Consider the following 14,687-nt stretch of genomic DNA (forward strand, 5'->3'; position numbering starts at 1 on the left):
AAAACATGATTTCTTATCCATAAAAAAGAGACAAATTGGCTGGGCACGGTGGCTCATGCTTGTAATCCTAGCACCTTGGGAGGCTGAGGCAGGTGGATCAAAAATCAGGAGTTCAAGACCATCCTGGCTAACACGGTGAAACCCCGAAACCCTGTCTCTACTAAAAATACAAAAAATGAGCCAGGGGTGGTGGCACACGCCTGTAGTTCTAGCTGCTTGGGAGGCTGAGACAGAAGAATCGCTTGAACTGGGGAGGAGGAGGTTGCAGCGAGCCGAGATCTTGTCACTGTACTCCAGCCTGGGACACTGAGACACAGACTTCATCTCAAAAAAAAAAAAGAGAGAGAGAGAGACAAATTTACCCCATTTCAGAGGGACTCTCTAATTAGAGGCTAGATGACATCTGTTTTTCCCCACAGTCTTGGGTCAAATGCAGAGAGGAAGAGAGTGGAATAACAAGTACCCTACACTGAACTGTAAGTCCTTTAAGACATCAAAATTGCTGTGTCATCCTGGCTAAGATTAACATTAGGGCATATCTAAAAGAACAAGATACTCAGAGGAATGTTATTGTATTTGTAGATGAGAAGCCATCAAAAGTCAAGTCAATGGCATTGTCATTGCATATGTGTCCTAGAGGTTTATGCATTTAGGCATATTATTTATACCGGTAGTTCTTCAAGTGTGGTCCTTAGACCAGTAGCATTAGCATCACCCAGGACTTGTTAAAAATACAGATAGATTCCTTTTGGCATGGAATATAGCATTAAAAAAAATTACAAATTCTTTAGGTCCTACCCCAAACCTACTGGAATCAGAAACTCTAGTGGAAGATAACTGGTCATTAGCATGAAGTTCATTGACCTTCACGGTCAATGATAACTAAGTTTTTTCTATGTGCATGATGATCTACCAGTGGGTCTCTGGGTGGGACCTACCAGTGAATGACTGACAGCTATGGATAAGCATTCTTTGTGGGTGCTAGGTAACTTACTCAAGAGCAATGGTAGTAAATAGAGAAGAACTTTAATATATTTTCCCAATGTTTATTAAAATAATAAAAATAATTATTCCACATAGGAAAAATTTTGGTGTTTTTTAGCAAATATATATCCTATGAAAATTATATATGAATAATATTGACTGTTTCATAAGGGAACCAGTTTGAAAACAATTTTGGAGACCTGTTCTGTGACTTTATTTTTCTAATCACAAAATATTGAGACTCAAATATATGTCCATGTGATATCTCTGAGAATCAACGACATTATATACTGCTTAAAGTTTTTTTAGATGGAAAAGAATTCAAAATAAATTTTACCGGTAAATAATTTTTAGTGACAAGTAATTAGATGCTGCCTGAGTTCATAATAGCTTAATATATGATTATTTTGCCTAAAACATGCATGGAAGCAATTTAATATCAGGCAAATACAGTTATGGAGACAGATGCTATCCTGGATTACCCTACTCTTTAAATAAGAATTCAGACTAATGCTGACTAATTTTAATAAATGCTTTCAAAGATGTATGTGAGGAGTCATACCGATTGAATATGGTAAATAGTTTCTTAAGATCAAGTCTTTTAAATCCTTCAAAAGCATATAGCCATTTTAATATTATCAAATGCTAGCTCAATGTATTTCACTATCATCAGAACTGGGAATGAAATACTTGGGGTGCAACTAATAATATTCAAACCTTGCTCACATTGTTTCACAAGAGTCTACCTTTTATGAAGCGAGTCCTATCTCTATGAATAATTTGTTCCATAACCCCAACTTCATTCTGTTGGTTAAAAATTTAGGTATTATTGCATAATCTTGTTGAGAAAAATAGAGTAACATCTTGAACAGCCAAGTAGTTCTTTTATTCATTTTCAATAATAATGTAAAAATCGGACCACAAATTGATTTACACATGTGGCACTATTTGAAATAAAAATGAAGAAATCTTCTCTTTTACAGAGTTCAATTTGTCAAGGAATTACAGCAACATTTTTCTCTCTGTATGTTCTGTTAATATTTTGTTGAGTTTTAACCATTTCTCTCTTTTTGTAACATTTCCAATGAGATTTGACTGATTAAAAAAAAAAGGTTTATGCTAATGTAACATATATTTTACTCTGAAGGACAAGGAAAATACACCCATTAAATTGAATAATGGAGTAATTTTAATGACTAGAATGGATCATTCAGGAATGTAGCTGTACTTCTCCCCAAAATGCCTATTTCAACCATTCTGGCCTTTGTGAGAGTAGATTTTTTTTTTAGTCATAGCTTCCCATATCTCTTGCATCTTTAATCTATACCTTGACTACTACTGGAAACAGTCTTAGTTCTGCTCCATTCTAAATTACAAACCTTCCCTCCACTCTGTACTTCTCTCAAGCAATTGTTCTATTGTTCTCTTCCACTTTACCACCAAATCATGAAAGAGCCTTCTAGAGTCCCAGCCTTCATTCTCTCAAGGCCTGCTCACAGAACTCTTCAAAATATGGCTTTAAGCACAGCATTTGGAATAATCTCTACTTCTTGCAGAGAAAAAGGGGAAATGTTATTAGAGGGAAGTACACAGATGGTTTCAACCTTATTAATACTGTTTTATTTATTTTTTCTTTTTTTGAGACAAAATCTCGCTCCGTTGTGAGGCTGGAGTACGGTGGCGCGATCTTGGCTCACTGCAACCTCCACCTCCCAGGTTCAAGAGATTCTCTTGCCTCAGCCTCCTGAGTAGCTGAGATTACAGGCGCGCACCACCACTCCCAGCTATTTTTTGTATTTTTAGTAGAGACGGGGTTTCACCATGGTGGCCAGGATGGTCTTGATCTCTTGATCTCGTGATCTGCCCGGCCCTGCCTCGCAAAGTGCTAGGATTACAGGCGTGAGCCGCCGTGCCCGACCGAAATATTTTATATTTTAAAGTAACTTCTACCATCATTATTCTGCTAAAACTGTCATCAGTGATCATCTGGTTGCCACAATCAATGATTTTTTCCCCCATTGTAACTTTCTAAAATATTTGATGCTATTGATTAAACTTTCTTTGTTTGAAATTATTTTTTATTATAAAGTAATATATACTTATTATAAAAATACAGACAATGCAGTGAAAAATAAAGAAAAAAAGCTTCGATTTGCATTATTCTCATTACCTGGAGGTAGCCACTGTGAGTGTTTTTTTACTGCAAGTGTTTGTGTGTGTATTCACATTTCTACATGGTACAATTACCATTTTTATTCTGATTTTCCCTCTTAATATTAAAAGCATTTTCCCAAGTCATTTTACTATTCTTCAAAAACATAATTTTAAGTAGCTGCATAATATTATTTATTTAACTACTTCCATTCATTAGAACAATCCCTCTGTTGATCCTCCAGGACAACATTCACTGAATCCTTCCCATGTTCCAGGCAGCATTCAAAGTGCTTTACATTTGTTGTCTTATTTTGCCTGTGACTTAAATAGTATCATCATTCCCTACTGGACAGAAGATAAGAGATCAAGAAATCAAACAAGGAAGAGGTGGTTTCTATTTGCCATGCTATTTATGTCTTTTGCCAATTTTTTTCTCACTTCCTCTAATTGGTCAAATTTTTTGACCACAACTACTCACTCTCTGCACACTACTAAATCTAAACCTGTGCTCCCAACTTCTTTTCTAAACTCAAGAGTTTTACACCTAACTGCTTCCTAGTCTTCTACCTTAGGATAGTCACAAGACGCCTCGAGCATGAGATAGCCCAAGCTATCCTTCCCTTCACAAACCTGCTTTTATTGCTTTCCTCCCCCGAGGTCAGTTAGTGGCCCTCTTTTCCTTTTAGCTCATGTTCATACAACTTAGACGTCACCTTTCATTGTCTAGTCAATTGCCAAGGGCTGTCCTATCTCCTTAATATTTTCCACAACTATTCTTATTTCTCCATTTCCGTAGGGACTTCTCAAATGACTCACCTATGAGCTCTTATCTAGATTATTTTAATAGCCCTCTGAGGGCTGTGCTGTATTCAGTCTCTTCTAAGGTCAGTTCATCCAATCTACCATTGTTCTGTGAATCTGGCTTCATTCTGTTTATACAATTTGTACTGGTGCCTCATTCACCCAGACAAAGTCTAAATCTCTGAGCCTGATTTTTAAGATCTTATGTTGTCTGGTAAAACTCACTATCCTAGCAAAATGATGTTTACAAACTCCTGTGCTTTGGCTCTTGTTTTTCTCTCTATTTAGAGTGTTTTAGCCACCCTTTCTTTACCCCTATCCTCCCACTCCACGTTTCATTTGTTTAAAGGATGCCCTTCTGTTAATATTTATGTCAGTGCCACTCCTCCATAAAGCTTGGCTCATCTCAATGTGGTACAGAACTCCACCTTTGAGAGGCTGAATAATTCTTTACTTTGTCTTATTTTATGGACCACTTCATTACAACTTTGTAGAACTGCAATGTGAGCAACAGTTTTGTGTCCTCTACCAAAAACATAAACTCATTGAGTGCAGGAACTGTGTATTCTGCCCCTTTTTGACCTCTATAGCACCTCGCATAGTGCCTGGCACAAAAGGAATGCCCTGTGAATGCTTGTTGAACATGGAAATTAATAGCTTTGCTGATTAGTATAACATATTCATATCATTAACTCTGTTGCTTTTACTTTGAGTCTTTATAATTTTGCCTTGAGTATTGATTGATATTTCTGCTTCATTTTTATGCCTCATAAATAGCTTATACTAGTCCCTCTCCTGAAGCCTCACTTGCAGTAACAAATCCCAAACCGTTAGGTTGATGACAAATTGCCCACACATTTCCTTTCCCAGGAAATCAGTTCTCCAGCACTATTCAGAGAGGTAAATTCTAATTAGTGTGGATTTATCTGAATAAAAAAAGGTTTATGGACTTTCTGGGTTACAAGTGACAGAAACTCAACTCAAAACAGCATAAGCCAAAAAAGATCTTCATTTGAAGGGTATGGCGGTAGCCCACAGAACCAGAGGAAGAATCAGTATGGTTCAGGAACCACCGTGATTCTGGAAATCTCAGAGCTTTAAACTAGGGACTCCCTTGCCATATAGACACTTTTACACTGTTACTGAAATGCCAAGGATTTGGTCTAGGTTCTGCTGCTCCCCAGACGGAAAGCCAACTGAGACAAGTATTACTGGGCAAGAAGGCTTTATTTGGGTGCTACAGCCAAGGAGATGAGAGATCGGTCTTAAATCCATCTCCCTGACCAGCTAAAATTAGGGGTTTATGTAGCAGGGAAGAAATGTAGGAAAACAGGGATTAGGGAGGGGTAAGGAAGAGAAGTCAATTAACGGGAAGCAGATGATCAGTTAGGCAATCATGATAGGCAAGAGGTCTGATGTCTCATTGTCCAGATGTGGTAATCTGGTAAGTTTCAGTTCTTTAATACTGAGAGGCTTGATTGTTGGTTTCTTGAGACAGGAGCTCAGATAATACAAATGTAACTTTCTAAAGTGTCAAGACTGGGAGGGTCCATTTCTGTGTTTATTCACTTTTGTTCTTTCTCTTGCTTCTGATTAATTTAACCCTGGCTTGTTTTGACTTTATTTCATTCTCTTCAACTGGAGGTGTATGCAGATATTACAGGCAGAGATTGGAGAAAGGGAAAGCAAATCCAGGCAGTGGTGAGTCCAGATCACCAGTCCATAAGATGAGCACCTGCTGCTCTGAGTATTTTCTCAAGCCATGGCAATCAAGCTAGGCTGCTAGTTTGCTTACGATGACTGAAGTTAGTTTCTGTGATTTAACTCTAAGAGAGTCTTGACTAATGCAGTTAATTGATTTGGGAGTAAGTTAATAGAACACATTGACTTCAAAATAGGTTTAGTTAACACTTCATAATATTGAAATGTGTCACCAGAAACTGTGGGTCTGATTTTAGACCTCCCCAAAATTTTGAGTGCTACTACAGGCTAATTTTCATGGTAGGCAGATTCTTTCATCTTTTTCATTATTCAAAATTTTTTCTTATTTTTTCCAGTTTTACTGCACTATAATTGACATACAAAAATAATGTATATTTACAGTGTACAACATGATGTTTTGATAGATGTATACATTGTGAAATGATTACCATAGTCAAGCTATCAACATATCCACTACCTCACAGAGTTATCTTTTTTTGTGATGAGAACACTTAAGATCTATCTACTCTCCTAGCAAATTTCAAGTAAACAACACAACTAACTATAGTCACTATGCTGTATATTAGATCTCCAGAACCTGCACCACTGAAACTTGCTACCCTTTGACCGACATCTCCCCATTTCCCCAACCCCTTCAGCCCCTGGAAATCATCATTCTTTTCTTTGCTTCTATGAGTTCAACTTTTTAAGATTCCACACATAAATGCGATAATGCAGTATTTGTCTTTCGGTTTATTTCACTTAGTCTAATATCCTCCACTTCACCGGGTTGTCACAAATGACAGTTTCATTCTTATTTAAAGGCTGAATAATATGCCACTGTAAATATATACTGCATCTTCTTTTTCCACTTATTGGTCAATAGTTGATTCTATATCTCAGCTGTCGTGAATAAGGCTACTATGAACATGGACGTGCAGATATCTATCTCTTTGAGATATTGATTTCATTTCCTTTGTATGTACAGCAAGAGGTAGGATTTCTAGGTCATATGGTAGCTCTACTTTTAATTTTTAAGGATTCTCTAAACTGTTTTCCTTAATGACTGTATCAATTTACATTCCCAGCAACATTGTGTAAGGGTTCCCCTTTATCTGTATCCTCTCCAATAATTGTTATCTTTTGTTTTATGAAGATAGCCATTCTAACAGGTGTGAAATGATATTTCATCCTGGTTTTGATTTGCATTTCACTGATGATTAGTGATATTGAATGTATTTTCATATACCTCTTAGTCACTCTTATGTCTTCTTTTGAGAAATGTTTACTCTAAACCTTCTCTTGTTTAAAAATCTGGTTATTTGTTTTCTTGCTATTGAGTTGAGTTCCTTATATATCTCAGATATTAACCCCATATTAGATATATGGCCATTGATGATCATTTTGGGTGATTCCATGTCATTGCTATTGTGAATAATGTTGTGATGAACATATGAGTGCATGTGTCACTTTGGTAAAATAATTTATTTTCCTTTTATTATATACCCAGTAATGGGATTGTTGGGTTAAACGGTAGTTCTGTTTTGAGTTCTTTGAGAAACCACCAAACTGTTTTCCACAGTAGCTGAGCTAATTTACATCGCTACCAACAGTGAATAAGCGTTCCCTTTTCTCCACAGCCTTGCCAGCATCTGTTATTTTTTGACTTTTTAATAGTAGCAATTCTGACTGGTATAAAATGGTATATCTTATTCTGGTTTTAATTTGCACTTTTCTGATAATTAGTGATGTTGAATATTTCTTCATATGTTTTTTGGTCACTTGTATGTCTTTTTTTTAGAAGCATCTGTTCATATGTTTTGATTTTTTAATGAAGTTTATACATTTTGCATATTTTTTATTTGTTTTTTGCTTGTTCAATTCTTTACATTTCTTATAGATTCGAATATCAGACCTATGTTGGATGCATAGTTTGCAAACATTTTTTCCCCCTTCTGCAGGTTGTCTGTTTACTCTGTTAATAGTTTGTTTTGCATACAGAAGCTCTTCAGTTCAATTAGGTCCCGTTTGTCAATTTTAGTTTTGGTAGCAATTGCTTTTGAGGACTTAGTCATAAATTCCTTCCCAGAGCTTATGTCCAGAATAATGTTTCTTAGATTTTCTTCTATTAACTCTTATAGTTTGAGGTTTTATATTTAAATCTTTAATCTATCTTGAGTTGATTTTTGTGTATGGTGAAAGCTAGAAGTTCAGTTTCATTCTTCTGCATATGGCTAACCAGTTATGCCAGCAGTATTTACTGACAAGGGAGTCCTTTGCCTATAGCTTATTTTTGTCGATTTTGCCTAAGATCTGATGGTGTTAAGTGTGTGGCTTTCTTTCTGGGTTGTCTATTCTGTTACACGGGTCTATGTGTCTGCTTCTGTGTCAGTACCATAATGCTTTGATTAGCCTAGTCTTACAGTATAGTTTGAAGTGAGGTAATCTGATGCCTCTGGTTTGTTCTTTTGGCTTAGGATTGCTTTTGCTACACAATTCTTTTTTAGTTCTACGTTAAATTTAAAATAGTTTTTTCTGATTCTATGAAAAATGACCTTGGTAATTTGAGAGGAAGAGGATTGAATCCGTAGATTGCTTTTGGCAGTATGCTCATTTTAATAATATTGATTCTTTCAATCCATGAGCATGGAATATTTTTCCATTTGTATCATCTGTGATTTCATTCAGCAGTGTTTTGTAGGCATTAACTCTTCTTTAAGTGTTTGGTAGAATTCACCCATGAAGCTTGCCAATTATCCCAGCACCATTAGATGAATAGGGTGTCCTTTCCCCACTACTTTTTTGTTTACTTTCTTGAAGATCAGTTGGCTGAGTTTGGCTTTATTTCTGGGTTCTCTATTCTGTGTCATTGGTCTACATGCCTACTTTTATACCAGTATCATGCTGTTTTGGTAACTATAGTCTTGTAGTATAGTTTGAAGTTGGGTAATGTGATGCCTCTAGATTTGTTCTTTTTGCTTCGTCTTAGGCTACGTGGGTTCATTTTAGGTTTGATATGAATTTTAGAATTTTAAAAATTTATTTGTTTAATTAATTAATTGATTAATTAATGTATTTATTTTGAGATGGAGTCTCACTATCACCCAGGCTGGAGTGCAGTGATGTGATTTCCCTCCCTCCCTCTCTCCCTCCCTCCCTCCCTTCCTCTCTTCCTCTCTCCCTCCCTTCCTTCCTTTCTTCCTTCCTCTCTCTCTTTCCTTTCTTTCTTATCTCATTCTGTCACCCAGGCTGGAATGTAGTGGTGCAATCACAGCTTACCACAGCCTTTACCTCCTGGTTAATGTGATCCTTTCACCTCAGCCTCCTGAGTAGCTGAGACTACAGGTGGGCACCTCCATGCCCAGCTAATTTTTTCCATTTTTTTGTTGAGATGGGGTTTTGCTATGTTGCTCAGGCTGGTCTCAAACTCCTGGGCTCAAGTGATCTTCCTGTCCCGGCCTCCCAAAGTGCTAGGATTACAGGTGTGAGCCATAGTGCCTGCCTTAATATGTTTTCATGATGTTAGTTAGTATCCTTTTATTTGAACTTAAAGAACTCCCGGTAGCTCCTAGTAGTATTTCTTATAAGGCAGGTACAGTGGTGATGAATTTCCATAGCTTTTGTTTATTTGGAAAGTCTTTATCTCTTCTTCATATTGGAAAAACGGCTTTGTCAGGTATGTAGTAGTCCTGGTTGGCAGTGTTTTTCTTTTTTCCTTTTAGCACTCTGAATATATATCATTCTACACTCTCCTAATCTGTGAAGTTTCTGTTGAAAAATCCACTGATAGTTTAATGGATGTTCTCTTGTATGTGGTGAGTCATTTTTCTCTTTCTGCTTTCAAAATTCCCTTGTTGCCTTTGAGAATTTGATTATAATGTGTGTCAGTGAAGATCTCTTTATATTTAATCTGTTTGAGGTCCTCGGGCTTCGTGGAACTAGATGTTCACTTCACTTTTCAAATCTGGGAAAATTTTGGTCATGATTTGTTTAAATAAGCTTTCTCCCCTCTCTCTTTCTGTGCTGCTTCTTACACTTCCACAATGCAAAAACTGGTTCATTTGATGTTGTCTCATAAGTCTCTCAAAATTTCTTCACTCTTTTTCTTTTTCTTCCTCTATGACTGGGTAATTTCAAATGACCTGTCATTTAAGCTCGCTGATTCTTTTTCTGCCTGATTGAGTCTGCTGTGGAAACTGTCTGTGGAATTTTTCAGTTTAATCATTGTGTTCCTCAGCTCCAGAATTTTCTTTTGGTTCTTTTTTTATGTTCTGTGTATTTTTGGTTGAAATTCTAACTTTGATAACGCATTGCTTTTCTGATTTTGTTTGGATATCTATCTGTGTTCTCATACATTTCATTGAGCCACTTTAAGACAATTATTTTGAATTATCAGGCAGTTCATAAATCTTATTTCTTTTTTTTTTCTCCTTCCTTCTTTCCTTCCGTCCTTCCTCTCTTCCTTTTTTCGTTCTTTTGTTGTTGTTAAGATAGGGTCTTACTCTGTTGCCTAGGCTGTAGTGCAGTGGCACAATCATGACTCACCGCAGCCTCAACCTCCTGGGTTGAAGCAATCCTCCCACCTCACCCTTTTGAGTAGCTGGGGCCAAAGGTGCATGCCAGCATGTCTGGCTAATTTTTGTATTTTTTGTAGAGACAAGATTTTGCCATGTTGCTCAGGCTGGTCTCAAACTCCTTATCTCAAACTCAAGCAATCTACCCACCTTTGCCCCCCAAAGTGCTGGGCTTATGGGCATGAGCCGCCATGCCTAGCCATATCTTTATTTCTTTAGAGTCGGTCAATGGTTTTCTACTTTGCTTTTTTTGTTGATGCCCTGTTTTCCTAATTATTCATGATCCTTGTGACTTTTTATTGGTGTCTGTGCATTTGAAAAAGTAAGTACCTCTTCCAGTCTATACAGACTGGCTTTGGCGTGGAATACCACTCATCACTTAGCCCATAGAGAGATTCTGAAAAGGACCTCTGGTGGGGTCCATAGTTGAACTTACTGCTGTTTTTTTCAGTGGCATGGCCTAGTGACTAAGTTAGTGGGCAGATGTACCTGACATTTGGGTCTATAGAGATCAGCCTGGTGCCTGTATTGATAGGTTAAGCCCCTTATCCATGGCAACTGACCTTGGGCTGGTGTCCATTGGAGTGGACCTGATGACTGTGCTCCTGTACCTTATGTCCACAGGGGCTGGACTGAAGCCTAGTTCCAAGGGTGCTGACTTGGTATTGAGGTGGGTCTTGAGTCTGAGTTGCAGGGATGGACTGGGTTGTGTGACTGCCAGGGTTGGACTGTCATTAGGAGCCACTGGGTGGGCCTGGCACCTGTGTTCCTGGGAACCAGCTTGAAGCCTGAGACCATAGTTGTGGGCTTGAATCCTGGGTTTCCTGGGGCTGGTCCAGTGCCAAAGTCCACTGGGGTGGGCCTCTAGCCTAGGTGTGGGCACTGGCTTGGAGCCTCAGTCCATTGTAGACAGACTGGAATCTGGGGCTATAGGGTTTAGTCGGGCTCTAGGGAAGCCTAGGAGTCAGAGTCCCTGAGGTGGGCCTGGAGCCTGGACCATAAATGCTGTCCTGGTGCTGGGGTAGGCCTGAAGCCTGAGATTGCAGAAGCTGGCCTACTGCCAAGGTTCACTGAGGAGGACCTGGTGCTGGGTTTTGCAGCAAAGTCTTGTGTTCATTTCACTCTCCATTTGCCATGCAAAGGAGAGAGAGAGTAACTTTCTCCACACAGTGCTGTTTGGCCTTAGGAGAGGCGTGGCATGTTTGCTCAATGTAAAACTGTCCTTTCCTTCCCTCTTCAGTGCATCTTTTTTTAATTTCTGTGCTCCACCCAGGTGGTATATTCTCTTGCTTAGATTCTTTAGCTCTTGGGAAAGCATTTTAGTGTGGGTAGTTGTTCACATTGATGCTTCTGCTAGGGAACTACGTTGGGAACTCCTATTCAGCCATCTTACAGATATCATCTTTCATCTTTAAACAAATTAACATTTAAGAAGAAAAAAAATTTCTTACTCTAAACTTTCTAAAGCTAAACCACATGTACCAGGGTTTTAGATTTGTATTCTCTTATAATATGCCTTAAAGATATTCCTTATCTCTTTTTTCATTATGTCCCCTTGTTTTGGATAAATTGCTGTTACGTTGAGCCTTCTCTTACCCTTTAATTAAGGCATTTATCCATTTACCAGTTCTATTTGAATTATCATAGGAAAATTTATTCTCCCTATGAAAATAATTGGCTTTCTTAACTGCAGTTTTATTCAGAAGTGCCTCAGTTTATAACAGTTCTTTATCAGGTTTTTATGACTAGGAATGTAACTTCTATTTAAAAAAAAATATTTTTGAGGCAATAAAGTTTTCTGTACCTTTGGGATTTCCAAATTCTTAGTAAGTGACCAGTAATCTATCTGTTGTTATATTCCTTGGAAACCTCTCATAAGCTATGATGTAACACAGTGCTATGCTAAATTAAAATTTATATATTCTTTGATTTCATTTTAATGGTTATTAGAAAACTGTATCTTTGAGTAGTGGATTATTGAATATCCAACATGATGTCTTTTATCTTTCTCTGTTCATATTATCTGTATTAGTCCATTTCTACAGATCATTTGAAAAGAATTTCTGCATCTGAATTTCTAATGGGCTGCTAAATATTTTTTTTGCATGATCAAATATATATTCATCATCAAAAAAGACCAGCGATTCAAAAAAATGTTACCTGTATTCCCATGTTTCAAAATTTTACTGGAATCTATTGGCAGTATCTAAATAATATATATTATGATGACCTGGTTAATAATATAAAAACATGAGAGAGTCAGAACTTGTGGGTTTTTCCTTTAAGATGGTAATTATGAACAATAACAAATTAAATTGAATTTTTACTCAAAGGTCACATTACCTCCTGTGTTTATTTTCTTTTTGAAAACTAATCTCAGCTCTAATAAATCCACATATTATAAGATTGTCTAAAAGAGAATTGTAATTAAATCAGAAGGGAAATAGAAATTCATCTTTTTAGAATCAGAGCATCTATGTTCCGTAATACATTTTCTTCTAGATGGGTGGTCTGTAAAGCCTGATATAGGATTCAAAGTGGTCTGCAAAGTGTCCTGTAAACTAATACTATATGGTGGTAATATTTATATTAGATAACATTTTCTTTGGCCTTTAGCATAGATTAATAATCCATTCCTTGTGCCCATCAATAGGAACTGCACATTTCCTATTAATTTCATTGACATTTGTCTGACGATGGAAATTTAGAGAAGATAGTAAATGAAGTTGTTGGCTTCATGGATTTAAACTTTTTTGTGGTAAAGGACATAAAACCTGCCATTTTAACCAATTTTACATTATGTGGCATTAATCAATTTTACATTATGTGGCATTATGTGGCATTAATTCACAATATTGTGCAACCATCACCACTATCTATTTCCAAAAAAAAAAAAAAAAAAGAAAAGAAAAAGAAAAAATTTGGCCGGACATGGTGGCTTATGCCTGTAATCCCAGCACTTTGGGAGGCCGAGGCAGGTGGATCATCTGAGGTGAGGAGTTCTAGACCAATTTGATCAACATGGTGAAACCCCATTTCTACGAAAAATTTTTAAAAAATTAGCTGGGTGTGGTGGCGGGCACTTGTAATCCCAGCTACACAGAAGGCTGAGGCAGAAGAATCACTTGAATCCATGAGATCGAGGTTGCAGTGAACCAAGATTGCACTATTGCACTATTGGTCTCAAAAAAAAAAAAAAAAAAAAAAGGGAAAGAAAAAAGAAGAAAAAATTTGAAAACCTAAATAGAAACTCTGTGCCCAATAACTTTCAATTTTCCTCTCACTTCATTCCAGGTGCTGGTAACCTCGAATCACCTTCTATCTCTGTGAATTTGCCCATTCTAGATATCTCATACAAATGAGTCATACAGTAGTTGCCCTTTTGTGTCTGGCTCATTCCACTTAGCTTAACGTTTTAAAGTTTCATTTATGTTGTAGCATGTGTCAGAATTTCATTCATTTTTATTAATTAATAATTCCCATTGTATAGATATGAGATAAATTTCATTTTTTGTTTACCCATTCATCTGTCATTGAACCCTTGAGTTGTTTTCTCTCTTTTTTTTTTTTTTTGAGACAGAGTCTTACTTTGTCGCCAGGCGTTAGGCTGGAGTGCCGTGGCACAATCTCGGCTCACTGCAACCTCTGCCTCCCGGGTTCAAGCAATTCTCCTGCCTCAGCCTCCTGAGTAGCTGGGACTACAGGCGCACGCCACCACGCCCAGCTAATTTTTGTATTTTTAGTAGAGACGGGGTTTCATCATGTTGGCCAGGATGGTCTCGATCTCTTGACCTCATGATCTGCCCGCCTCGGCTTCCCAAAGTGCTGGGATTACAGGCGTGAGCCACCGCGCCCGGCCCCTGTTTTCTCTTTTTGCCATTGCAAACAATACTGCAATGAACCTTGTCATACAAATATCTGCTCGAGTTCCTGTTTTCAGTTCTTTTGTGTATATATTTAGAAGTGGAATTGCTGGGTCTTATAGTAATTCTGTTTGTCTCTTGAGGGACTGCTAAACTGTTTTCCATAGTGGCTTTACTGTTTTATATTCCCACCAGCAATCTACGATGTTCTAATTTCTTTGCATGGTTGCCAACACTTGTTATTTTCTTGTTTATTGCCATCCTAATAAATGTGAAGTGGTATGTCATTGTCATTTTGATTTGCATTTCCCTGATAACTAATGATATGAAGTATTTTTTGTGCTTATTGGCGATTTGTACATCTTCTTTGGAGAAACGTCTTTTCAAGTTCTTTGGCTATTTTCTAATTGGATTGTTTGTCTTTCTGTTGTTGAGTTGCAGTTCTGTGTATATTCTTGGAAATTAAGCCTCATGTATTCATGACTGGATGACCTCCTCCCTCTTGCCTTCACTGCTTGCCCAAGGCAGAAGTCTCAGGATATCACCTCACTGAGCAATGGCTGGACCATTTCTGTTCTGAACACCTTGGCCCAAATTATTTTATTAGATA

The sequence above is a fragment of the Saimiri boliviensis genome, chromosome 9 (assembly GCF_048565385.1).
Source record: "Saimiri boliviensis isolate mSaiBol1 chromosome 9, mSaiBol1.pri, whole genome shotgun sequence".
In the NCBI taxonomy this organism is placed as follows: Eukaryota; Metazoa; Chordata; class Mammalia; order Primates; family Cebidae; genus Saimiri; species Saimiri boliviensis.